The following is a 27,778-nucleotide window of genomic DNA, read 5'->3' on the forward strand; positions in this document are numbered from 1 at the left end:
TAGAGCATTTAGGGAGCTACATGTCTTTGGCTTGAACATAAAGCCCAAGTTGGTTAGCAGCAACTAGTAGGGGGAGGTTTCCATACTGATTCTGGATTTTATCTGGAAATCAGTGAAGTCTCATTTTTTGCATTGTAAAGTAGAAACTTAAGGAATTTATGCCCAAAGCATAAATGTTAAGCTCAATGGATTTTCACAAACTGACACACTTACATAACTGGCACCTAGATCAAGAAACAAAACATTGGCAGCCCTGTAGAAGTCTCCTGCTGTCCTCTTCGTTCACTACCTCCTCCAATGATAAGTCCTCTACCGACTTCCAAGAGCACAGACTAGTCCTACCTCAGTTTGATCTTTTATATAAGTGGAATCATGCAGAGTGTACTCTTTTGTGTCTCCCTTCTTTTGCTCATTTTTGTAAAATTGATCTTGATGGATCTAGTTGCAGTGAGGTCATTCTCTTTGCTGTGTGGTATTTCAGGGGGTATCTGCCTCAATTTATTTATCCATTCTGTTGTTGGTTGGCATATGAATGGTTTCTGTTTTGAGGCTAATATAAATAATGCTGCTATGGTAATCCTTATAAATACTTTATAGTGAACATATGTACCTGGGAGTGGAATCATTGTATCATGGGGAATGTGTATATTCAGCTATAGTAGATACTGCCAAATGCAAATGTACTTAACAGTAAAATATTGAAAGCTTTGCCTTGACAATGGGAATAGCTTTTATTCATTTTACTGGAGGTCCCAGGCAGTATAAAATGGCAAGAAAACAATATAAAAAGCATGAGGAGTGGAAAGAAATAAAACCATCATTTGTTACAGGAGATATGATTATGTGTGAAATCCAAATTTCAAACTACTAGACTTAGTAAGTGAATTTAGCAAGGTCTCTTAGTATATATTGATATGCAGTAAATATATCAAAATTGATTGTATTTCTATCTACTGGCAAAAATAGTTGGAAGACAAAATTTCAATAGTGATAGCATTTTTTATAGCTTCATAAAGCATCAACAGGAATTAAATGACAGATAAGCACTATCTCTGTAATGAAAATTATAAAACATTAGGAAAAATTAATAGAAAAATGTATTGTATTATTAGAGTCCAGTGTGGGAGGACTCAATACCGTAAAGTTTGTAGGTCGATTCTCAAATTCGTCCATGGATTCAATGCAATCCCAAACAAAATCTTGGCAGGTTTTTTGGTAGACTTTGACAAACAGATTATAAGTGTATATGGAAAAGTACAGAAGCAAGAAAAAATTCATTATTCTTTAAATTGGTAGTACTGATTGAAGTATAGTGTCTAATAACATAGGAAAATGTTCTTTTCTCTCTAGAATTAATACACTAACCCATTAGATGAATATAGTATTTATACTCTTTCTAATGCCTTCGTTCATAGTTATGATCTTGATTAACACAATGGCCATGAGAGACAAACAGAGGAGAGAAATTTGTACCAATCAGAAAAGAACACCAAGCCCAAGAGAGGCGAATAACTTTCTTCAAAGCGTGAGTCAGACGCAATTAGGATAAGAACTCTGGTTTTTTCACTTCAATCTCCCTCTTCTTAAACTCACACTGTATAAACTCCAAAAGAATTAATGTGTTTCTTTTTCTTTTGTGGGACATTCACAGTGACAGCAGTCTACAAAATAACTTGATAGGATGGAAAATTGACAACAACAAACCCAGGTCAGTCATGTGAATTTGAGTGATATCTTCAGAGTGGCCGTAGGTAGGTGCCATATTAGAGGCAGGTGCACCATTTCTTGGTAAATACAATAGTCCCTGTCTTTTTCCAGCATTGAAGCATGTAGCTATTTCTTTAGTTGAATACCAGATGAAGTGGTCAGCTTGCGGGTAGGGTCATATTGTAAAAGGCATATCTTTGCTCACTAGATTTTCATCCAAGTGGTAAGAAGTTCACATTAAATTATGAGAACTTAAGGGAACTAAGACCAGACTGAGGGACAGCAGAGTCACGGCTCCCACCTCAAACACACTCTGAGGCATCTGTCCATGGAGGGCAACAGCTGGGTGGATCGCCCAAGCTACTTAAATGGTTAGTTCTTTTTCTTACTTTTTTGTTTGCCAAACATATGTGGTTAAATTGCAGACGTTAAATGCCTGTGTGCTGAGATTTCACTATATCTGATTACATAGTCTTTCTTTAACCCTTTCTACTTTGTGATTGCCAGCATCTCAACATCTCCTAACTACAGCAGATGAAGATGACTTTGAGTTCACTATTGACACGGGTAGGTATCCCATTTTTAGATAGCGACATAGTTATTTCCCCAAATTTGAAGAAAGCAAGCTGCTGGTAAGAAAACGACATAACTAATTTTATTTCTTTCATGAAAATAACAGGTTGCTTCCTTGTTAGTTAAACATTTTCAGTAACTTGTCAAAAAAATTACAGTATTTTTCCCTCTCATCCAACAGATTTTTACACACTACAGTTACAAACAAAGGCTCAGTTTTACCCGCAGAAGCTCATGCAGTTGTTGGTGTATCTTTTAAGTGTATTTTCCATTTTAGTGCTTAGATATTTGAAAGAGGCTATCATGTGTTCCGTAAACCTCATCTTTTCTAATTCTGTTTCCACTAATTCTAACTTCACATAAAAGAAGGAGGTTTCTAGACTCCTCATCTTCTTGGTTGCTGGCATGTCCAAGCAGGAGAAAAGGACTAATCGGCAAACAGCTAATGGGGCTGAAAAGACAGAAGGGAAAAATAAGAGAGACCCTATCCGGGAGGAAGGGAGAGAAAGTGAGTGAGGAAAGAGGTCGGATACAGCTGCTTCTTCTAGTTTGGGGAACAGAGGAATTGTAGGACCTAATTACTGAATAAGGACTTAAAGATCATTTATGATGCTAAATAGTTTGCATATTAACAATTAAAACAAGTAAGCTTTGTAAGGCCTGAAGTTTCTGAAGTTTCCCAAAGCAAAGAATTGTATAATAGCTTCTCTGCATGCTTATTTTGGGCACTTTGTCAAGGTTGTATATCAGCAAAGGCACTTGATTTGAAGGACTAGAAATTTAATATCCTCTCATTTACTGTGGTCCAAATTAGAATGATCCATTACTTCCAAGGAGCATATTTGTGGTCTTTCTCTACTTAATGCCAAACATTCTTTCAAGTATTTTATTCAGAGGGAGATGAATCACCAGATTGGTTACTTGTATATTTCCGTACACTGGATAAAAGTTTTTATTGAACTCAACTACTTGGCATTTAATGTTGATGGATGCTTCATTATATTTTTCAGATGAATTGACGCATTTCAAAAAAAATTGGAACACAGCAAAACCATCCCTGTCTTCAAGATGCTTTCACTTTGAGTATTGAATCCATATATCATATTGATTTGTGAAGTAGTTCTTATTAATATATAATCACACTGAATAAAGTGTGTACAAAGTAAGTTTTCAAAGGGACATTTATTCAGAAATTTTTAGTGTATTTTATGGTATACAGGAAAACAGTATAATAGATTCCTTAAAGTCTTTAAATGTTCCACCTTAAAACTCCATGGGCGTATCCAGTTATTCATCTATTCATTCATTGATTAAACAAATATTTAATGAATACCTTCTAGATGCCAAGCACCACATTAGGCTCTGCTGAGTAAAAATACCATCATGAGGCCGATAGGAGAGAATCACACACAGTAACTACTCAACTCAAGACCTTGGAAGGGCAGGAATGTAGTTGCTTGAGGTCAAGAACGAAAAGCCCTGACCTTATAGGGCTGACAGGTGGGGAAATGTGTAGGATGTGATTGGGAAAGTCTGGGACTGGACTATTGCAAAACCTTGCAGGTCATGTTCAAGATTGTGGTCTTTGTCTAATGGCATTGGAAAGGCCTTACAGGGTTTTAGGTAGGTGATGTTATACTCTTTTTTCCTCCAGTTTTATTGAGAAATAATTGACATACATTACTGTATAAGTTTAAGGTGTACAGCATAATGGTCTGACTTACATGTTATTGTGAAATGATTATTGCAATAAGTTTAGTTAGCATTCATCATCTCATATAGATAAAGAAAAAGAAAAAGAAAAAAAGTTTTTCCCTTCTAATGAGAACTCTTAGACTCGTCTTAACAACTTTCGTATGTATCATACAGCAGCATTAACTATAGTCACCGCATTGTACATTACATCCTTAATATTCATTCATCTGATAACTAAAAGTTTATACCTGTTGACCACCTTCTTCCAATTCCCCCTCCGCCCACCTCTCACCTCTGGTAACCACAAATCTGATGTCTTTTTCAATAAGGTATTTTTTTGTTTTTAGGTTCTACATATAAGTGAGATCATACAGTACTTGTCTATCTCAGTCTGACTTATTTAACTTAGCTTAACGCTCTCAAGGTCCATCTATGTTGTCACAAATGGTAGGATTTCCTTGTTTTTTATGGCTGAATGATATTCCATTGTATGTGTGTGTGTGTGTGTGTGTGTATTTTCATTATCCATTCATCTGTAGATACATTTAGGTTGTTTTCATGTCTTGGCGATTGTAAATAATGCTGCTATGAACATGGGGGTGAGCATATCTTTTTGAGTTAGGGTTTTAGTTTCTTTTGGATATGTTGCCAGAAGTGAAACTGCTGGATCATATAGTAGTTCTATTTTTCATTTTTTGAGGAACCTCCACACTGTTTTCCATAGTGGCTATACCAGTTTGCAAGCCCACCACTACCTAAGGGTTCCCTTTCTCCACATCCTCACCAGCATTTTTCTCTTGTCTTTTTGATGATAGCCATTCTAACAGGTATGAGGTTATATCTCATTCTGGTTTTGATTTACATCTCCCTAATGGCTAGCGATGTTGAGCATCTTTTTATGTACCTGTTTGTTGTCCTGAATCTTTTTTGGAAAAGTATCTATTCAGTTTTTTTGCCTATTTTTAAATCGGATTATTTATTTTTTGCTATTGAGTTATGAGTTCTTTATATATTTTGGATGTTAACTGCTTATCAGATACATTATTTGCAAATATTTTTTCTCATTCCATAGATGGTCTTTTCACTTTGTTGACTGTTTCTTTTCCTCTGCAGAAGCTTTTTAGTTTGATGCAGTCCTATTTGTTTGTTTTGGCTTCTGATGCTTGTGCTTTAGGTGTCATATCCAAAATATCATTGCCAAGATCCATGTCAAGGAGATTTTTTACTATATTTTCTTCTACAAATTTCATGGTTTCAGGCCTTCCATTTAAGTCTGTAATCAATTTTGATTTAATTTTTTGTGAGTGGCATAAGATAGGGATCTAGTTTCATGCTTTTATATCTGAATATCCAGTTTTCCCCAGCACCGTTTATTGAAGAGACTGTCTTTTCTCCCTTGAGTATTCTTGGATCCCTTGTCAAATATTAGTTGACTATATCTGCTTAAGCTTATTTCTGGGCTCTTGATTCTGTTCCGTGGATCTACATGTCTGTCTTTATGCCAGTACCAAACTGTTTTTTTTTTTTTTTTTTTTTTACTATAGCTTTATAGTATAGCTTAAAATCAGGAAGTGTGGTGCCGCCCAATTTGTTCCTCTTTCTGAAGATTGCCTTGGCTATTCAGGGTCTTTTGTGGTTCTATATAAATTTTAAGATTATTTCTTTTACTTCTGTAAAAAAAATGCTATTGGAGTCTTGATAGGGATTGCGTTGGATCTACAGAAGGCTTTTGGTAGTCTTGACATTTTAACAATATTCTTCCAATCTGTGAACACAGGATACCTTTCTATTTATTTGTGTCATCTTTGATTTCTTCATCAGTGTCTTGTAGTTTTCAGAGTAGAGGTCTTTCACCTCCTCAGTTAAGCTTATTCTTAAGTATTTTGTTGTTTTGATGCTATCGTAAATGGAATCATTTTCTTTATTCCTTTCTCAGATGTTTCATTATTAGTGTATAGAAACAGTACTTATTTTTGTGTGTTAATTTTGTATCCTGAAACTTTACTGAATTCGTTGCTTAGATCTAATAGTTTTTTGGTGGAATCTTTAGTATTCTGTGTATAAGGTCACATAATGTTATGTTCATTTAGGAGAACAGATCAGAGGGGCCTAAGGTTTTCCTTAGAATCAGTTGGTAGTTCATTCTAGTGGTCCAGGTGAGAGATGAGGGGAGCATGTTTTGAACTAGAATGGCAGCTTTGGAGATGAGGAAAGACATCCAGGAGAAAAATCAAGAAGACTTGGTGACTGATTGGTCCTTGGGTTGGAGGATGGTCTCAAGGATCACTTAGAGGTTTCTGTCTTAATGATGCTAACTTACACTACTGAGAAGTCTTTTGTGTGTCCATATGGGGGAGATACATAATCAGCATCAATTTATCCCTGGATAAGTTTTGTAGCTCACTGAATCACTAGCATAAATATATAAGCTAGGGCACGATGTTAACAAAACTTGAGTCATGAGTTTTATTTGACCTAAATGGTTCAGTTAACTTTACTGTCTTGACTGACCACAAATTCTATTCCTCATTCTTGCTTTCTCAAAAAGCATTTTAATCACAAATAGCCCTTGGAGAGAGCATGGAGTCCTTTCACTACAGACATGTCTTGAACAACTCAAAGTGTTTGTCCTACAAATATAGATGATAAGTTCTTTCAGGGAGACTCTTAGCACAGTGGCAGGTGTACTGTGGTTGCTAAATACTTATGGAGTAGACACTGGATCGTTAACTTTGTCTGTATGATGCGGGGTCGGTGAGCCGAGGAGTCGAAAGAAAGATTTCTTAGACTCTCAAGATCTGGCAGTAGTGCTCTTTTATTTAGAGAATAGAGATAGAGTAGCATGGGGACAGGACCCATGGGCAGTCAGAGCTTCTGCTGCTGCCCCGAACTGAGGGTTAGGGCCAAATTTAAGGCATAGGTATGTGAGTTATCTCTTTATTAGTGCCCGTTTGGTTTGGCCATTTGGCGGTCCCACAACTTTTAGATAAGAATCAAACCGGATTGAGTAAATGGCAGAAGTCACCGCTTGAATTTTATCCTCGGTTAAAGATAAAAGGAGGATTTGTCGGGGGGAGGGTCAGTTACATGAGGTTGCCAGACAGTTTCCAGAGATAAGGCTATCCCCCCTTCCTCCTGGCTCAGAGAGGGAGGCATCTTCACAGATAGAGGTTTCCCTTAGAAATGTAAATGTTTCCCAACAAGGGGCAAACAAATTCCAGAGAGGGAGGCATGGAGATTTCCTTTACAAATGCAATTGTCTCTGATCAAAGGGCAAACAAATTCCACTCCTTGGAGCCTGCTTCTTATCTGTAGTTTTAAAAGTAACCAGCCTAAAAATCCTCATCATAAACTGTTTTAAAATTAAGCAGCCTAAAAATCCCCATCATGTACACATGAGGAATTTTTTACTTCCTTTTCAAGGTGAATTGGTATGTCCTGGATACCCTAAATGGAGAGAGTTTGAGGGGAATGCACATTATAGATTTTCCCTCTATGTCTCCCTATGGACGTTTCATAAAGGATGTCAGGTGAGAGATCATATGGGAACTCAGTAACACAGCCAGGAAGAAGAGAAAGGAGGAAGAAACTTGGTATTATGGGATGCTTATAGAGTTTGGGAAAGGCCTAGATTGACCATTCTCAGGGGCCAAACCTGCTAGTAGAAAGTAGTCTGCTCTCTGATCATGTGGTGCACTTGTAACTACTGAGGAAACCATTATTCTTCTAACTGGACTGTAAACTCAGTGATGGAAAGAACCAACTTCATCCTGTTCACACTCAAATCTCCAGAGCCCAGTCAAGTGCCTGCATGTAGTTGATGTTTAATAAGTATTTTATGAGTAAATGAATAAAAGTGGTTCTAACCACAGTGCCCAAGATGAGGTGGAATTCAGCCATTGATCAGTACATGGGGTCCAACCAGTGTAGAACAGCTACAGACTTGTGGTGGTTGGAGTCTTTTTGAAAGTTGCCTTCTTAGGTTGAAGGGACCCTACCAGCATTGAATATGAAGATGAGGCTCTAGGCACAGAGGTGAAGGGCTAGAAGGATCTAGACAAGCTACTGTGGTCCCAGCCACTGCCTGGGGTTTTGGGGGAGGTATCCAAATTTTAGATGGGGATTACTATTACAGAGGTTGACATTGTGAATCATGAGTGCACCCAGTCAAAACAACTGTAACAGTATATAGGACAGAACTGTGATTACTATGACTTAGAGGCCATGCCTCAAACACAAAGGTGTATGTTTATTATGAAACACTGAGGCTACACAGATGAACTAGGCACATTATGGCTCTTGATGTGTTCATCGTCTAGAATGGAGGGAACGTCTTAGAGCAATGACATCTTAAAGGTACTCTCACAGAAGTACACAAAATATACAGTGGGTCACAAAAGAGAGTGATCCACTCTGCACAGGTTGAAAAGACACAGAGACATGGCTTTTCCAACTTACAAAATGATCCTTAGGTAGACTGTTTAAGAACTTGTAAAAACGATACCTTCTTTTTGTAGGGAAAAAATGTACAAAGAAGACTTACAAGACGGTTATAAAGTTATATGAAATTCACCCTCTCAGAGACAATCATTGTAAATATTTTGGTGAATACTCTTCCAGACATCTTTCTATACGTATATGCACATAGAGACACATTTATACAATTCTGAAAGAATCATTCCATGTATGCTGATTGTTCTGAATGCTGCCTTTTCAATGCCATCAAATTATTTTAATGTTAATAACTTGAATAAACACGATCAATTTAAATGTAATCATCCAGGGGCCACCCGGTGGTGTAGTGGTTAAGTTTGTATGCTCCACTTCAGCAGCCTGGGGTTTGCTGGTTAGGATCCTGGGTGTGGACCTAACACACCGCTCCTCAAGCTGTGCTGTGGTGGCATCCCACATAGGAGACCTAGAAGGACTTACAACTAGGATATACAACTATGTACTGGCATTTTGGGGAGAAAAAATAAGAGAGGAAGATTGGCAACAGATGTTAGCTCAGGGCCAAGGTTCCTCACTGCAAAAACAAACAAACAAAAAAGAAGTTAGCTGAAAAAAAATAAATGTAGTAATCCATTTTACATATACATCATTATTTACTTCCCCATTCCCTACTGATAGATATTTGATTTATTTCTAAATATTTGCTTTTATCAACTACACAGCAATGAACATATGAACATACGGTAGTTCATCTATCATTTTACATTTAACAAAAGTTAAAAACATGACAAAGATTAAACACATGACAAATACTTATTTAACCCAATTATGAGGAAACCATCAGGATAGTAAAGCAAGTTCAATAGACATTTGAGGAACACATATTTACATACGTAGTAGGGAAAGACATTCTGATGCAAACTCACTAATTTCGAGAACATTTCAGGGCAATACAAGTCTAATTGTGGGTTTATCTTATCCACCAGATAGAAGCTCACAAGTTAACTTAATTCCTGAAATATAATCAATAATAAATTCTACATCAAAATAGGAACAGTATCTTAGAGAGTTCAATAATCTTTGGGAAGACTTATTAGATAGTGCTCTAATAGAATATTATAATGACTTGCCATGGTGTTTCCTTATTTCCAAGTTTTGGATAATTTTTCTCAAGATATATGTGTTGCCAAACTTGGCTTCATTTTGAAAGGCGTGGATTTTGAAAGAGGAGAAAGATGAGGTCAGGTGGACAGGGATGAGAAAGATTGAGGGTACCTGGAAGGATGGTGACAGATTTCTTTAGGCAACCTATGGAGAGCAGTGTCATTACCTTTATTTTAAATTTGGTGATCTTTTATTTCCAACTAAATTGTAAGCTTCTCAAAGGTGGGGACTGTCTTAAATTTCTCCTGTATTCTTCAGAGTACTTAGATAGGCTCATCCAAATTACCTAGTTGGACTGAAGAGAAGAGAATGCAAAACTAACCAAGAGTGTGCATTTTAATGGAGGGGATTATGAGGTTGCTCTCTGCACGTGCTTATGAAGTGTTTTAGAGGGCATTACAGGAATCTTCCAAGAGGAAAATGTTTCTGCTGAGAATGTCTTAGTCCTAAAAAGAATGATGGCTCTGTATGTAAGGTGTTAAATGCTGGACTGTGAAATCTTGGGAGGTAAATTATCACTTTTCTACTGGCTTCCCAATCAATGCTTAACCTGGACCTTTCCCCAGTTCCTGGCCTGGAATATGGAGGTCACTTGTTAGCTTTCGACCTTGTGTTTCTCCTTCCAATTTTTCCTTAGCTTGGTTTCAAAAGAATCCTCTAACTGGGTTTCTGAAGGGAGCTAACATTGCTCTTTTGAATTTCCAAGTTCCTCCTGGCTGGAACAAGAGGGATTTCTGTCTGACAGCTGCTTTTCACATTACTGCTTAATCTGATTAGCTCTGCTCATGAATGATGACCAGGATCTCATTATGCCTTTATCAATAGCATCCCTTCTACTGTGTTAAACAGGATATATTTTTTTTTCTCAGTGCTTGTAATTTTTCCAATTAGGTGAATATTAACAAGGGAGTTTCATGATTTTAGGAGGATTAGTGTTGCTCACTCAGATGTTTTTCTTTTCGGATTAAGGCATTTAGGAAATGAATCAGTGAGTACAATAGGAGACTAGGGTGGAAAGTCCCAGGTCTATTACCCGCCTCTGTCTCCGGCTGAGGGCTTCAGAACAGAGTTCACAGTTTTCAGTAGGCACAGCTGTATCTTTGCTCTGGAGTCAGTGATAGCATCATTGGTTTTCTTTTAACATTAAACATTTTATTGGATAATTCCTGACACGCCTAAGGAAGGATGTGTGAGTCCTTTTAAATTAAAAGAAAATCACATGATGAAATTGACATGCCACATAGAGCCATTCTCCCTGAAACCACCTTGAAGGAGAAGAAGAATCAACATTGTAAAGTTTATTTTAGGGCTTTATTAAAATGGAAAACATGCTTTACGGATATGCCTTAGAGGTCAATATAGATTCTGGCCAATTTGTGATCCTGGCTCCATCTCCGGCCATGCAGAGAACCTGTTTAGGAAGAGCCTTCCCTGGGTGGCTCCATGAGCAAGGAAAACCCAGTCTCCTCCCCTGTTTTGGACTGAGCAAGGCAGAAAACTACTTAGACATCTTAGAGCTACAAAAAAAGAAAAGATAATATCTGGGATCAAATAATTTGGGACGTTTGGTTCAAAATATGGACTTTGGAAAATAAACTCTCAGAACTCCAGCATCCTGTTGTGAAAAATAGAGATGGAGGATTGCGTGATCTCAGGAAAAAGTGGAGCTGCCCCTTTGATGTGATTTGAGAGTCCTAGAAAATGTCTGCCTCAGAATCCCTTTCCAAGCTACTACCTGGAATTCTTGCACTAATGATGCCTTTCCTGGCTTAAATCCTCTCTCCTGTAAAACTGAACACCCCGCTAAGGGTGGGGTATGAAGTTGTGAATGGGTTTCAGTGTGAATAGGCTTATCAGTTCATTTGTGCTGTCAAAGGTCCATAAATAACAGAAGTGAAAGGAATGAATCACCGAAGCAGTGATTAGTAAAAGTTTATTGTGCACACACCAAAAAGACAGTTTGCAAATCGGGAGCACTTAAAACATGGAATGAGGCTCAGGAGGATATTGTTATAAAGCAACTTACACAGTGAGAAGGCAGGAGCTGTTTATTCTTCATGGTGATTGGCTATCATACTAGATTTTTCAGTGGTTACCTCATATCAACCTTGGGGAACAGTTCAGATTTTGTTTATGATTTCCAGAGGCATAAACAAGAAATGACCCAGGTCAGGTTAGTGTTGCAAAATAAACTAAATTAAACTTTGTATGACTAAACTGGTTCTGTCGGCTCAGGGAACTTTCAAGGTTGGTCTCTGTTTGTTTTCAATTTTAACAATGACAGAAAAACCTTCTGTTCAACAAAAGAAAATTGAGTGCCCTGAGGTGGGGGTGGGGTGCGCAATGATGTGAAAGTAATGGAAAAGGAGCAAAAACCTCAGCATTTCCCCTCTTCACAATTTACATGAATCTGAGAAGGCTTGCCCTGCCTTGAAGCATATGCATCTTTTATAGCCTGATTTGGAATTACCCGTTGCCCCCTGCTTCTAGGTGCTTAGATTTTCTCTCCCATTGCTTCTGTTTAGTTTTCTAACAGTATCGTTTAACTTGGTAAAGCACTTAGAATGCTGAATTTTGCTCTGGAAGACACATTACAAAATAAAGCCACAGGAGATTCCATTACAAGAGAAAATGATGGGGACGGCTCAGATTGAATCAGTAATGTTCTCATCTTAGTCACGGGAGCCTCTGTTGCATTGTGCATCTTGGAGGATGAGCTGTTAATGTCTGTCTCCATAAGGTGATTCTCACAGGTAACTTGTAATGAGGGTTTCCACTTCTGCTGTCAGATCACACAGCAGAGCCAAGACCAGCAGAAAAATATATAGCACTCTGGGTGCTATTGTATCAGGCTTCATCACCTCAGGCGCTTGAGGGGAGATAGACAGGTTTCCAGAGAAATTTCATGAAGAATAAACTCAGGATGAGGAAAACAATGGAAATAGATTTTTTTCTGGCAAGTGCTTTATTAATGTTAAGTATTTTCAGTGTTAGCTTAGCAACTGTACTTTAGCTCAAAAGACAACCGGAGACTGTGTTTAGTGAAATGCAGAAAAGTCAAACCACTTCACAAGTTTGTGACTCATAAAAATTATGTTAAAACCGTGTGTTTGCAAAAGTGTTGCAGCAGTAAAAATGAAGAATAGGGGCCGGCCCAGTGGTGCAGCACTTAAGTTTGTGAGCTCTGCTACAGCAGCCTGGGGTTTGGTGGTTCAGATCCCAGGTGAGGACCTACATACTGCTTATCAAGCCACGCTGAGGCAGGCATCCCGCATATAAAATAGAGGAAGATGGGCATGGATGTTAGCTCAAGGCCAATCTTCCTCAGCAAAAAAAGAGGAGGATTGGCAGCAGATGTTAGCTTAGAGCTAATCTTCCTCAAAAAAAAAAAAAAAAAAAGAATAACATCTATGAAGAAATGGAATCTCTTATCTCAAAATTTGCCTAGAAATGTTATGATATTAGAGCTGGGTGGGTTTTTTTTTTTTAAACTCTTCCTTACCTTGTAATTTGAAAACCTTAATATTTCTAAACAGCTACTGGTCAGAGAAACTGTAACATTTGGTTTTTGTTGCCTTGAGACAGTTATTTCTGTGAAGGAAGAGGTGGAGAAAAAAGGGGGGATACAGGAGAAAGAGGAAGAAAGACAGTTTATAAATATCCTAATTTTAGTGGTATTTATAGTTTTTCAGAAGACTTTCACACCTACATTGTGTTAAAAGATAAACTGAGACATATTAAAAATTGGGAGTTTATTGAAGCAAAAATTGATTCGAGTGGGGCAGCGCAGAACCGGAAGTGGTTAGGAGCTCTCCACCAGCAGCAGCTCAGGGAGAGACTTGATAGAGAAGAGGTGGAAGCAAAGTAAGAAATTGTTGATTGGCTATTGCTTAAAGCCTCCTTGGCTATGTGTGTCTGGTTGTCCTTAGCTTCCTGATTTTGCAACCTTGAGGAATTTACAGGCTTGGATTTTGGTTTGCTTACGTAAGCTGCCGCAGTATTATAGTCACATCAGTCTAACGAACGCCTTACTTAGTAATTTAACACAGCTGTGTTGACGTTCCAATGCCAGGGACCTGCTTTTACTCTGCACAATCACCCTGCTTTCCAGAACTGGAGTAATCCCTCCTCTTGGACCTCCCCATGCCTAGGCCACTGTCCTCTGAGCTTTGAAGGGCATACAGAGATTGTTTACATTGATTAAATCACCTTTCACTACTTTAGCTACTTCCTTCATACTCAAGCTTTCTTCTCAAAATTGGCAGCCCTCCTAGGACCAGAGGATAAAACGTCTTCCACAAATCCCTGAGAAGTTTTAGACTCTTAGTTATATATTCAGAGAAACAAGCATGCAAGAAAGCATGACACCTAATCCAAGATTACGTGGTCTAGTATTTCCTTTGCAATTAATAATAATGTTAATAAAGATAAAGAATAAATAACTTACCTGCTAAGACTTAAGTGCCAAGAAATGTGCCAAGACTTTTATACATATTATGTCTTTTAATTCCCTATATCATGCATTAACATTATTTCTATGAGGAAATTAGGTTCAAATTGGAGAGAAGACTAGAACCCAAATCTCTTGGATTCTAAAGTCCTGCTCTTCAACTATTCAACAGAATAGATCCAAACGTTTTCCTCGCCATCAGCTAGAAAAATTCATCCACTGAAACTTGAGAGGGGCCTTAGTCCCATTTTTCATCTTCACCTCTGAAAATGGCATTACTAAGGCATTCCCTGAGACATCTTTACAAAGGAAGTAGTAGGGACTGGCGGTTAGGGAGAGTGTTCTTTAGGAAGTGGGACTAGAGCTCTACTGGGGGTAGAGGGAGAGATCAGCATTTGTGTGGAAAATAGGACAAAGGAAGGCGTTTCTGGTGCAGGAAGCTGGAAGCACAGATTCAAGGAGATCAGGATGAGTGAGGGCAAAGAAGATACGCTTGTCTTGAGACATTTTGTTCTTGTATCGTACAATCACGAAAATAATTTAGTCTTCCTGGAATGAATATAAAGAGAAGTGTGCATGTCTCATTCATGCAGAGACCAAAGAAAACAAAATTTTAATGAAAAGCCCATAAATGAAGCATCAGCAGAAAAAATAATCAAGAAAAGATGCAGTTTTCTATGAAGTTCCTGATCTGTTTAAAATGTACAATTTTAATTGTTTCCTTTAGGCACAAATACCCAATTAAGTAAAATCATTAATTAGCCAATGTTTGAAAATACTTTGAAGAGGAAGAAGAGAGCTCACTAGTGAATGGCATGATTATTTCTATTCTATTTCCCTCTTTTTTGGCAACTAGAAATTCTAGAATTAATTCATACCATCAATTGAAAATTACAACTCAAGGAATAATGAATTTAACATGAAACAAGGGAAATCTTTTTGAAGTATCTTCATTATTTGTTCTCACTTTTTTAATTAGCTTGTATATATTTACAAGCCCTTTGGATGATTGGTGACTAATATGTGAAAAACAGCCAGGCAATGATGTTACTTCAGAAAAGTAAAGATTAAGTAAAAGATTAAGGAGTTTTTGTGATATAAAGGGACACAAGTACTATTGGATGATGATTTATGACTTGGTGAAAACCTTTACTGTAGATCACACCTGAAGTCTTTTAAAAAACATTCTAGGTCCTGTGTCAGAGAAGGGAGCAGAACTTAGTAGCTATTTATGGAGAAGAATCTAGGGGGAAAAAGTATCACCTGAGAAAAAGATGGAATTTTAGCTGTTTAGTCTAGAAAATATAAGACTGGTGAAGAGACACCTGATTCGCATGACACAATCTTTAAAGGATTGTTGTGTTAGTGAGGGTCATGTGTGGTTTTGAAAACAAAAGCCTGGAAATTACTGAAATTTTCTAACAATTAGAGCTGTCCACCAATGGGAGTGGTGCTTGATGAAGTCGAAAGTTTCCCTACAATGAAGTGTTCCAACATGGGCTGGAGGACCATCTGGCAGGGTTGTCACATGCTGAGTATGCCTCCACTACCAGTCACAGTGTGCGGATGGGGGAAGGTTGTGTTAGATGACTTGATAGTTCCTTCTAAATGTGAGTTCTCAGATTTTGCATTGGCAATGGGATTCCATCAAGAAGGGAAATAGTGGAGGCTGGATACAATGGACTCTCTGACAGTTTCTTTTCATCACTAAGATTTCTGTGGTTTCCAAGGACACTGGTAAAGAGGATAAAACTAAAGAATTCTAGAAGGAAATTCCATTATGTTAGGAAAGTGATTGTAGAAAGAAAATAAATATTTATGACACATTAATTTTCAGAAGCATAACACTTCTAGAAACATTCAAAGCAGGCTAAAGTTGTCTTTGGATCCTTCTGATCTGAGTTTCTCTCTCTGCAAGTTGCACTTTTGCCACATCCATAGATCCCCTGCCTAAAGTTTTCCTATCATCCTACCAGGTCTGCCCAAGAACCAGATGACCTCAAATCCCAACTTCATTAATTGTATTAGGCAGAATTCCAAAGATGTAGCCCAATATTTCCACCCCCAGGTTATTAAATTAAACTCTAATCTTACTACTTCTGTAAAGGGATTTTACAGATGGAATTAAATTATGAATCAGCTGAATTTAAGATACAGAGATTATCCTGTGTTGTCTAGATGGGCCCAATGAAATCACACGAGTCCTCAGAAATGGATCTTTCTCCCAGCAGAAGAGATGCGGAGGAAGTCAAAGAGATTTGTTAGAAGGGGAGATTAGAGAGATTCAAAGCATGAGAGAGACTCTTCCACCACTGCTGACTTTGAAGATGGAGAAAGAGGCCCACAAGTCAAGTAATGTGAGCAGCCTCTAGAAATTGAGAATGACCCCTAATTGACAGCTAGCAAGGAAGCAGGACTTCAGTCCTACAATTGCATGGAATTCTACCTACAACCTGAATGAAACCAGAGGAGGATTTGTTCACAGAGCCTCCAGAAAGAAATATAGTCCTATGGACACCTTGACTTTTTAGTCTTGTGAAACCCAGAGCAACAAAATAACTGAACCTAACTTATAGAACCAGGAGATGATAAATGAGTGCTGTTTTAAGCTGCCAAACTGTGGTCATTCATTACAGAGACAATAGAAAACTAATACAGCAATAAAATGGTATTGCTGGAGGTCCTTCCTAATGTTTAGCAGAAAAACTTAAAAAAAAAGTTTTTTTTTTGAGGAAGACTAGCCCTGAGCTAACATCTGCCACAAATCCTCCCCTTTTTGCTGAGGAAGAGTGGCCCTGAGCTAACATCTGTGCCCATCTTTCTCTATTTTATATGTGGGACACCTGCCACAGCATGGCTTGATGAGCCATGCATATGTCGATGCCCAGGATCTGAACCAGTGAACTCCGGGCCACTGAATCGGAGTGCACGAACTTAACTGCTACGCCACTGGACCAGCCCTAAAATTTTTTTTTAATGTAATTTACACGATGAATAAATTATATTAAACCTTTCAGGAGTGTTTGTTTTTTCAAAAAGAGGGCCCATTCATCAAAATGGTATTTCTACGGGTGGAGTGCACAGGACTGATATTTTGAGAAGTGGGTCCTTCCTGGCATTCCTTGCTTACTCAGGTTACCATGGATCTTAGTCCACACCTTGGCATCCTTTACCCTTACATGCTGCCTTCACCTCTACCACACATGGGTGTACATACACACATACACACACGCATGCAAACACAGCCACACCAGGGAAAAATAAAAGATTCTGGACACCATATTCTTAAAACCTACTGAACACCTAGTTCAATAAAGAAAATGGATTTATTTGCTTAAGTATTCCCTTCAGAGTAATGACCCTTACAGTGGGCAAAACTTACTGATGAGAAATGTTTGTGTTCACTGGTTTTGTTGGAACCTTGTCTTATAAGCCTTTAAATGATTGGAATCTGAAGTGTGATTATTAGCATGGTGCCAGTGCATGTGTAGTGTGTCACAATCAATGCTATTAATGTGCATTCTTTTGATTTGTTTTTCTCAAATCCTTCCATTTTAAGATTATCTAGTTTTGTGACCATAGTTCTGTGTAGAAACCTTTTGAACATTTTGACTGAGTTAACCAATAAACTCAATAACCCATTGACTCAAAGTAAAAAAATAAATTGCTAAATTTGTTGGATTAAAGATATTTGATGAACTGACGCCTTTTTTGTTTTGTTTTTTATTAAGATATAATTGACATATAACTTATTAGTTTCAGGTGTACAAAATAATGATCTGGTATTTGTAGATATTGAAAAGTGATCACCACAATGTCTAGTTAACATCCGTCTCCATAACATAGTTACAAATTTTTTTCTTGTGATGAGAACTCTTAGGATCTACTCTCCTAGCAACTTTCAGATATGCAATACATATTATTAACTATAGTCACCAGGCTCTGCATTACATCTCCAGGACTTCCTTTTTTTGTAACTGGAACTTTGTACCTTTTGAGCCTCTTCATCAATTTCGCTTACCTCCCCAACCCCCTGCCTCTAGCAACCACCTACCTATTCTCTGTATCTATGAGGTTTTTTTTTCCTTAGATTCCACATATGTGAGGTCATACAGTATTTGTCTTTCTCTGTCTGACTTATTTCACTTAGTGTAATGCCCTCAAGGTCCATCCATGTTGTTGCAAATGGCAGGATTTTCTTGGGTATTTTTTGTGGCTGAATAATATTCCATTTTGTGTGTGTGTGTGTGTGTGTGTGTGTGTGTGTGTGTGTGTATGCATGTATATGTATAGATATGTATATATATACCATAATTTCTTTATCCATTCATCTGTTGATGGACATGTAGATTGTTTCCATATCCTGGCTATTGTAGATAATGGTGCAGTGAACAAGAGGGTGCATATATCTTTTCCACTTAGTGTTTCATTTTCTTCAGATAAATACCCAGAAGTGGAATTGCTGGATCGTATGGTAGTTCTATTTGTAATTTTTTGAGGAACCACCATACTGTTTTCCATAGTGACTGTACCAATTTACACACCTACCAACAGTGCACAAGGATTCCCTTTTCTCCACATCCTTGACAACACTTGTTTCATGTCTTTTTGATAATAACCATTCTAACTGGTGTGAGATGATATCTCACTGTGGTTTTGATTTGCACCTCCCTGATGATTTGTAATGTTGAGCATCTTTTTATGTAACTGTTGACTATCTGAATGTATTTTTTGGAAAAATGTCTATTCAGATCTCTGCCCACTTTTTAATTGGATTGTTTGTTTTTTTTGCTATTGTGTTGTATGAGTTCTTTATGCATTTTGGATATTAACCCCTATCAGATATATGACTTGTAAATATTTTCTCCTGTTTAGTAGGTTCCCTTTTCATTTTATTGATGGTTTTCTTTGAAGCGTAGAAGCTTTTCAGTTTGATGTAGTTTCACTTGTTTATTTTTGTTTTTGTGGCCTTTGCTATCAATGTCGGATCCAAAAAGTTATCACCAAGACTGGTGTTAAGGAGCTTACTGGCTATGTTTTCTTCAAGGAGTTTTTATAGTTTCTGGTCTTAAATTCAAGTCTAAGCCATTTTGAGTTAATTTTTGTGAATGGTGTAGGATAGTGGTCCAGTTTCATTCTTCTGCATGTGGCAGGCCAGTTTTGCCAACACCACTTATTGAAGAGACTGCTCTTTCCCAACTCTATATTCTTGGCTCCTTTGTCATAAATTAATTGACCATATAGTCATGGGTTTATTTATGGGCTCCCTAGTCTACTTCATTGATGTGTCCAATGCCATACTGTTTTGATTACTGTTGCTTTATAATCAATTTGAAATCAGGGAACATGATGCCTCCAGCTTTGTTCTTCTTTCTCAAGATTGCTTTGGATATCCAGAGTCTTTTGTGGTTCCATACTAATTTTGGGACGTTTTTTCTAGTTCTATGAAAAATGCCATTGGAATTTTCATAAGGATTGCATTGAATTTGTAGATTGCTTTGGGTAGTATGGACATTTTAACAATATTCTTCTGACCTGTGAAGATGGAATAAATTTCCATTCAGCTGTCTTCAATTTCTTTAATTCCTTATAGTTTTCAGTGTATAGGTCTTTCACTTCCTTGGTTAAATGTATTCCTAGGTATTTAATTCTTCTGATGTAATTGTAAATGGGATTGTCTTATTAATTACTCCTTCTGATAGTTACTAGTGTGTAGAAATGCAACAGAGTTTTGTATATTAATTTTTGTATCTTACAACTTTACTGAATTTGTTTTATTAGTTCTAATGGTTTTTGGGTGCAATCTTTAGGGTTTTCTCTGTATAATAACATCTGCAAATAGCAACAGTGTTCCTTTCCAATTTGGATGCTTTTTATTTCTTTTTCTTGCTTGATTACTCTGGCTAGGATTTCCAGTACTATGTTGAATAAAAGTAGTGAGAGTGGTCATGCTTGTCTTGTTCCTGATCTTAGAGGAAAAGCTTTCAGCTTTTCACCATTAAGTATGATGTTAGCTGTAGGCTTCTCATATATGGCCTTTATTATGTTGAGTCACATTCTTTCTAAACCCAATTTTTTGAGAGTTTTTATCATAAGTTCATGCTGAATTTTGTCAAATGCTTTTTCTGCATCGGTTGAAATGATCATATGATTTTTACCTTCATTTTGTTAATGTAGCATATCACCTGATTTATTTGCAGATGTGGAACCATCCTTGCATCCTTGGAATATATGATTCTTTTAATGTGTTGTTGAATTTGGTTTGCTAATATTTTGTCGAGAATTTTTTATTTTTTGGAAGACTAGCCCTGAGCTAACATCTGCCGCCAATCCTCCTCCTTTTGCTGAGGAAGACTGGCCCTGAGCTAACATGTGTGCCCATCCTCCTCCACTGTATATGTAGGGCGCCTGCCACAGCATAGCATGCCAAGCAGTGCTATGTCTGCACCTGGGATCCCAACCAGCAAACCCTGGGCTGCTGAAGCAGAACGTGCAAACTTAACTGCTGTGCCACCGGGCTGGCTGTTGTTGAGGATTTTTGTCTTTATGCTCGTCAGAGATATTGGTCTGTAATTTTCTATTCTTGTGGTATCCTTGTCTGGTTTTGGTATCAGGGTAATGATGGCTTTGTAAAATAAGTTTGGAGGTGTTCACTTCTCTGATTTTTTTGGAAGAGTTTGAGAAGACTTGGTGTTAATTCTTCTTTGAATGTTTGGTAGAATTCGGTGAAGCTGTCTGGCCCTGGACTGCTTTTTGTTGGGAGGCTTTTGATTACTGCTTGAATGTCTTTACTAGTAATCATTCTGTTCAGTTTTTCTATTTGTTTTATGATTCAGTTTTGGTAGGTTTTATATGTTTAGGAACTTGTCAATTTCTTCCAGGTTGTCAAATTTGTTGGCATATAATTCTTTTTTTTTTCTTTTGCAAGGGAAGTTTCAGCCTAAGCTAATATTTCTTGCCAATCATCCTCCTTTTTCCTTCCCCAACCTGCCCCTGACCCCCTGCAACAGCCCCAGGACATAGTTGTGTGTGGTTGTAAGTTCTTTTGTTCTTCTGCATGAGCCACCACCACAGCATGGCTGCTGACAGATGAGTGGTGTAGTTCTATGCCTGGGAACTGAACCCATGCTGCCAAAGCAGAGCGCAATGAACTTTAACTGCTTACCCATTAGGGCTGGCTCGCCATATATTTCTTCATGGAAGTTTCTTATGATCCTCTGTATTTCTGTGCTATCAGTTGTAACATCTCCTCTTTCATTTCTGATTTTGAATCCTCTTTTTTTCTTGGTGAGTCTGGTTAAAGGTTTATCAATTTTGTTTATCTTTTGAAAGAATCAGCACTTAATTTTGTTCATCTTTTCTATTGTCTCTTGAGTCTCTATTTTATTTATTTCCACTCTGATTTTTCTTTCTTTCCTTCTACTAATATTGGGCTTCGTTGTTCTTTTTGTAGTTCCTTGAGTTTTAGAGTTAGGTTGTTTATTTATTTATTTATGTTTCTTGAGGTATGTGTTTATCGCTATGAATTCCCCTCTTATAACTGCTTTTGCTGCAACTCATGTGTTTTGGTATGTTGTATTTTCATTTGTCTCAAGACATTTTTTGAGTGCTCTTTTGATTTCTTCTTTGACCCATTGGTTGTTCAGTAGCATGTTGTTTTATCTCCACATATTTGGGGATTTTCCATTTTTCTTCTTGCAATAGATGTCTAGTTTTGTACCAGTGTGGTTGAAAAAGATGGTTGATAGGATTTCAGTCTTCTAAAATTTATTAAGCTTGTTTTGTGGGCTAATATATGATCTATACTGAAGAATGTTCCATATACACTTGAAGAATTTTTGTTCTGTTGCTTTTAGGTGGAATGTTCTGTATCTGTATAAGTCCATCTTCTCTAATGTGTCATTTAAGGATGGTTTCCCTATTGATTTTTCTATCTGGGTGATGTATCCATTGATGTAAATGTGGTAATAAAGTCTCCCATTATTGTATTACTGTCTATTCTCCCTTTACATCTGTTAATATTGCTTTATATATTTAAATGGTCCTATGTGGGCTACATAAATATTTACAAATGTTATATCCTCTTGTTGGATTGACTCCTTTATCATTATATAATACCCTTCTTTGTCTCTTATTACACTCTTTGTTTTAAAGTCTACTTTTTTGTATATAAATATAGCTACCCCAGCTTTCTTTTGGTTTCCATTTGCATGTAATATCTTTTTCCATCTCTTTTCATTCAGTCTGTGTGTCCTTACATCTGAAATGGGTTTCTTGTAGGCAGCGTATAGATGGGTCTTGTTTTTTATCCACTCAGCCAGTCTGTCTTTTGATTGGAGAATTTAGCCCATTGACATTTAAAGTAATTGTTGATAGGTATGTACTTATTGCCATTTTGTTCAATTTTTTTCAGCTGTTTTGCATGGACTGACAGCTTTTGAAAACTTAAATTGTACAGGCAATTTTTTCAAAACAAATATCATTTGGAGACATAGTCTAAATGAACTTATATTCCCAATCCATGAGGATGATAAGCCACCCTGACTTTCCATTATGTATCTTAATCTGCTTTAAGTTATCTGACACCTTAATCAAATTAATATTAGTATTGTAGAATAGACATGTTAATAGAATTTGAGAGTTTCAACTTTTTTTCTCAAAGCTAATAGCAAACCATAAATTTTTGTGGCATTTTAGGTATTATATTAGGTGATAGAGGAGGACACTCATGGATAGTAGTCACAATTCCTACTCTCCAGGATTTTAAGTATACTGGTGTAGATGGTTTTATATTTAATGCAATATCAAATAATCTCACCTTATTAAAATGCTTATAAAAATTACATAATTTCAAAGGAAACTGTGCAGAGTGAAATATAAACTCTATTTACCTCATGGTGGTAATACTTCAGCTGGTAAATGGAAATTTCCACCGTGCCTGGTCAAAAGGAATAGTAGATTCAACACCTTTGGTGTTTTAACAAGGTCTTTGGGACACATCTCTCTGTTTTTGAAAAGACAGTCACAATACAAGGCAGTATTAAGTGCTGTGAGGTACACAGACGATATAAGCCTTGGAAGAACATTGATTGAATGCATTACTGTGAACATAAATAAGGTTTTCTGAGGAGCTTATGTCCAGAAAGGCATTGGACAGACAATAAAGAAGCCAAGTTATTCCAGTGGGATCAGGGAAGAGAAGGATGTCAGAATGTGTAGGTGGGTTAGGAGGACATTTGGATGCTAACCTGGCCAGAGTAATTTTTGCCGGTTTGTGGACTTCCTCTACTACCTGAAAAAGGGGTTTGACCTTTTCCTGTGCACAGAAGGCTATGACCTGTGTGATGTCACAATCCATCTCTCTCTAGGCTTCCCCGCTCATCCTGCCCTTGCCTCATGCCTCTCATCACTGCTAATCCTGAGTATTGGTATGCAGTTGCAATCTGATTAAAACGAACTAGGGAAGCCTCAAAGGAGAGATGCCATCACAAAAGAGCTGTCACGTTAAGGGTTATGTGAAGGGGAAGGAGGTGTCCCTGCTAACCTCTGGTTGGCAGGAGTGTTTTTTTTTTTTTGAGGAAGATTAGCCCTCAGCTAACATCTGCCTCCAATCCTCCTCTTCTTGCTGAGGGAGACTGGCCCCGAACTAACAACCATGTCCACCTTACTGTACTTTATATGTGGGACGCCTGCCACAGCATGGCTTGACAGGTAGTGCACAGGTCTGCACCAAGATCTGAACAGGCGAACCCCAGGTCTCCGAAGCAGAACATGTGAACCCAACTGCTGCACCACCACACCTGCCCCTCGGCAGGAGTGTTTTTGATGATGGTGAAAACTATGTTTAAACCTTGACTCGCTGTAGGTACAGAAGCACTTCACTTATGCTATAACCTCTGTGTCCTTTTTACCTGACATGTCTGCAAACCACCCAACCATAACACTAATATCTGTGAAAGATGGTGACAATAGCAGAGTGATTCCTGCCTCATACCACAGGCAACTTGACCCTAAACAGGGAGCAAGGGCTTCTGCCCACAGAATGGGAATGGTCTGAAGGCAGATTAAGCCATAAACATTGAACGTTTCTGTGACAGGAAACCAAGATGATCTCTCGCAGCTTCCTATTCTACCTGAGGTGCCATGGTTGGTATTAAACAATATGAGATTAAGCTCTTGTCAGACAAACTAATGAATTTTGGATTGATTTCTGTCTTCTGCAATGCTACTGACGTTTTTGACAGCTCTGATTTATAGGGCCTTCATTGGGTCTATTCATGAGAGGAGCTGTTTATTTTGGTTGATGGGTAAGGTTTCTAATGTTCCCAGTGGGAAATGCTGAGGGCCAACGGGATGGCTGTCTCGAAGGTGCTCTCTGGCTGTCTGGGGGCAGGTCTGTTATAAATTTGTAATCAAGACCTCAGAACTAATGAGGGCAGGTTGGCTTGGAAATTGTTTTGGTGACATTTGACCGGTGGAATGCTCCTGGAAAATATATGTCTGCTGTTCAGCTACAGATCCTTAAGATGAAAATTCTACTCTGTGTGACATTTTATTTTATTTTATTTTTTTAATGGCATAACTGGTGTCTGCAGAGTGAGGGAAGAATTTTAGTGCCCCAAAATGGTGGTGGAAAAACAATGTAATCGAAGATTAAAACTGAGGTCTATTTTCTGTTTAAGAATCCTATGACTCATTATAGAACACTTTTCTAACCAGAAAGATTTGAAAGTTTGCAGATGTAGTGGATGCTGGGGTGAGCCGCCTAGATTTCCCTTCAAGAGCAAAACACTCATTCCTCAGTTCCTGGGAGGGATGGCTCCTGATGGTTCACAGATGGATCCCTTTCTGGAAATGGCCCTCTGCTGAAGGGAAGTGGCTTGCCTAAGGTTATGTCTTCTCCCTGGGTCAGTCTACAGTCAATGACTGGTCAAGACTGAGGCTGAAAGTCCTCTTTCCTCAATTAATGACATCTCCATTGCCATCCTAATTCTAGAGTTCCCTGTGTGGTCAGCCCAAACTTTTGTTGCAAGTGCATCATGGTTCAATTCTCTCTGGCCAATCCAGTGTCTCTCACAGATGTTGTTCCTGAGACCACTCCTCAATCAACTTCCTGAACACAAATCTTAATTTAGAGACTGTTTCCCAGGGAACTCAGCCTACAACCAGGAGGCGATATTTGGGAGAGGGGGGTATAATGGAAGAAGATTATCAAGGGTTGGCTACAATGGAGTTTCAGGGATGAGAAAGGGAAGGACATTAAAGATATCTTGGAGGTTCCAAACCTGGGGATCTGGGAAGATGATGTTTCTTTAGGCTGCAGAGAATCCTTCTCTCATCACCTGTGGAGGCACATAGCTCAAGAAGATTGCATGAGAAACCAGCCCCACACCATCTTTTCCAACAGGGGACTATCCTGGAATGCCTGGCCACTGGCATTTGAGAGGTACATTCAATCTATAATAATAAATAAAGAGAAAAAGGTCATTGTTGAAGTGATAAGCAAAATAAAATAAAATAAACAAAATCTTATATTTCAAAATCTTTTGATAGTCTTTCTGAAGAGTAGAGATGGACTGAAAGATAAGATATGTGATCAGAGAGGAATCAGCAATAAAATCAATAGGCTGGATGCCTGCTGCTTGTATGTTTTGGGGCAGTGAATAAGATACTTCTTTCTTAAGAGCTGTTCTTTCTGAGGAGGCAGGAAAGAGGACTTGGATATTTAATAACTAAAAGGACAGAGAAGAGAGGATCAGAGGTGTGAATGAAAAACTACGTGGGGTGGGGTGAATGGGGCACCGTGTAAGGAAGAGAAAAGAAGACTTCAAAGACCAACGTTAACTAGCTCGCAACATTACCTAACTAGCCAACTGACAATAGTCAAATGCCTGGGACTTCAATCAAACAGGCCTCTTTGAAGAGCGTTTTAACTGCTCATTTCCCTGCCCTTAAGGTTCTGCATAGACTTCCATGCTTGGGACATCTGATGTTCCCTACTATTGAAATATTCTATTTCCAGCTTCTTCTTCCTTAAATCTTTCTCTAGGTTAGTCAACTTGAATCCACACCAATGAACCGTTATAAAGGGCAGGCTCTCTTCCTTAGGTAGTGGCCTAAGTGAACAGGTTAGCTGAGTCCTATCTGTAGTTGGAGTTGACTGTGTGTGCCATGAACACCCCTGGCTCCCAAATATCTCCCCTGCCAGCTACTGTAAATGACACTCCTTGGGATGAAGATAGCAGTTGTATGTCCTAGGGGGTGGGCCCACAGTGGGCTGTGATTGAATGTGAGTGTGTTGAAATTATGTTATTGCTAAGAATAACAATATACTAGAGTTTACTAGTGGTTTGCCTTGTCACAAATTAGAGAAGGCTCAAAATTATATCTTTAGAAGCATTATTTTACTCACTTTAACAAAGTGACTTGGGTCCCAGGAATGGTGCAAATGCCTTGGACAGTCACATGAGGGTGAATATACTCAGTCAAGTGAGTACAGACAGAACATTTAACAACCATTTGATTAAAACACTGTGCAGTTTATATGCCATGATGTCTCTTCCGAAGTGTTGTGCCGGATGCAGGTGTCAGCAACCTTCAATAGTTAGAGTGACAAAGCTCAGACACCTCTGCTTCTGGTGTGTCTGACAGGGCGCACAGTGGGATGAATCTGCCCTGTTCACTAAGTGGTCCCTCAGAATACTCTGGCCAGTAACTTTCGTTAACATAGTTAAGAGCAATAAGGAGAGTTCTCAAAGACAACCTGGTCAAGGCTTTTCAAGCTGTAATGTGCATACCAATTGCCCGTGGGTCTTGTTAAACTATAGGCTCTGATTTAGTATGTCTGAGGCCTGAGAGTCTGTATTTCTAAAAAGCTCCCAGATGATACTAATGCTGCTGGACCACAAGCCACACTTTACCAGGCTACAAGCAAAATAAGTAGTAAGTAAAGTAAGTAATAAATGGCTGCTTGTTCTCTTTGGCAGACATCTTGGAAACTCTGGCTCATTCTGTCACGTTCACATAAGTGGTTAATCAGATTACTTAGCTGTTTTCTCTTCCAGGTCTAAAGTCTCAGGAAGGAGCCCCAGACTGGGAAGGAGAGCATTCCCAAACAGGAAATAAACAGCATAAGGAGAAAAAAAGCACTGACTTAGGAATCATAAAATCTGATTCTAGTCTCAGTTCTACCACTTACCAGCTGCGTGACCAAAAACCAAGCCCTTAACCTGAGCTTCACTGAAATGGATGACAATGCCAGCCCAGCCTGTCTCCTATGAGTATCAGTCAGGTATTGGAAGGGGCAGAGCCAAACAAGTGTGAAGTGTTCTCATGAGTGTTTTGAAATAGGATCTAGTTAGGACAGACCTAGATGGGACACAGAAGTGGAAAGTCCTTAGGAAGATTGTGGGAGCTGGGTGGGCAATTTGAAATTCCTTTTGTGTCTTCCTGAATCCCATGAGTTTTTCTGTAAGATGGGCGCCTTCTGCAGGCCAATCCGGGCACAGTGGGAGGCATGATCAATGAATGTGGTGAGGTTTCTACACCACCCTTCAGGGAGGATGGCAGGAAGACAAATGTGGTTTATTTTCTCCAGCTCAGCAGCAACTTTGCATAACATGCAGGAGGGAGAATGCAGAGGAAGGAGAATATTAAGTGGGGCAGCATATGCTAAAATAGGTCAAGGGAGATAATGGAAGAGTATTATTCTATTCAGAAAATGCTGTTAAAATTAGA

At 38.3% G+C, this 27,778-nt stretch overlaps 2 long non-coding RNA genes across 10 annotated transcripts in view; both read left to right on the plus strand.

Annotated features, from left to right (window-relative positions):
• The window catches only part of LOC139084548 (uncharacterized), a 235,923-nt gene that overhangs the window by 20,538 nt on the left and 187,607 nt on the right, over positions 1-27,778 (plus strand). The window lies entirely within an intron of this gene.
• On the plus strand, positions 1,916-3,442 carry LOC139084549 (uncharacterized). The gene is made up of 3 exons (XR_011542023.1): positions 1,916-2,078; positions 2,215-2,274; positions 3,291-3,442. It is a non-coding gene; the product is annotated as an uncharacterized lncRNA (long non-coding RNA).

The sequence above is a fragment of the Equus przewalskii genome, chromosome 7 (assembly GCF_037783145.1).
Source record: "Equus przewalskii isolate Varuska chromosome 7, EquPr2, whole genome shotgun sequence".
In the NCBI taxonomy this organism is placed as follows: Eukaryota; Metazoa; Chordata; class Mammalia; order Perissodactyla; family Equidae; genus Equus; species Equus przewalskii.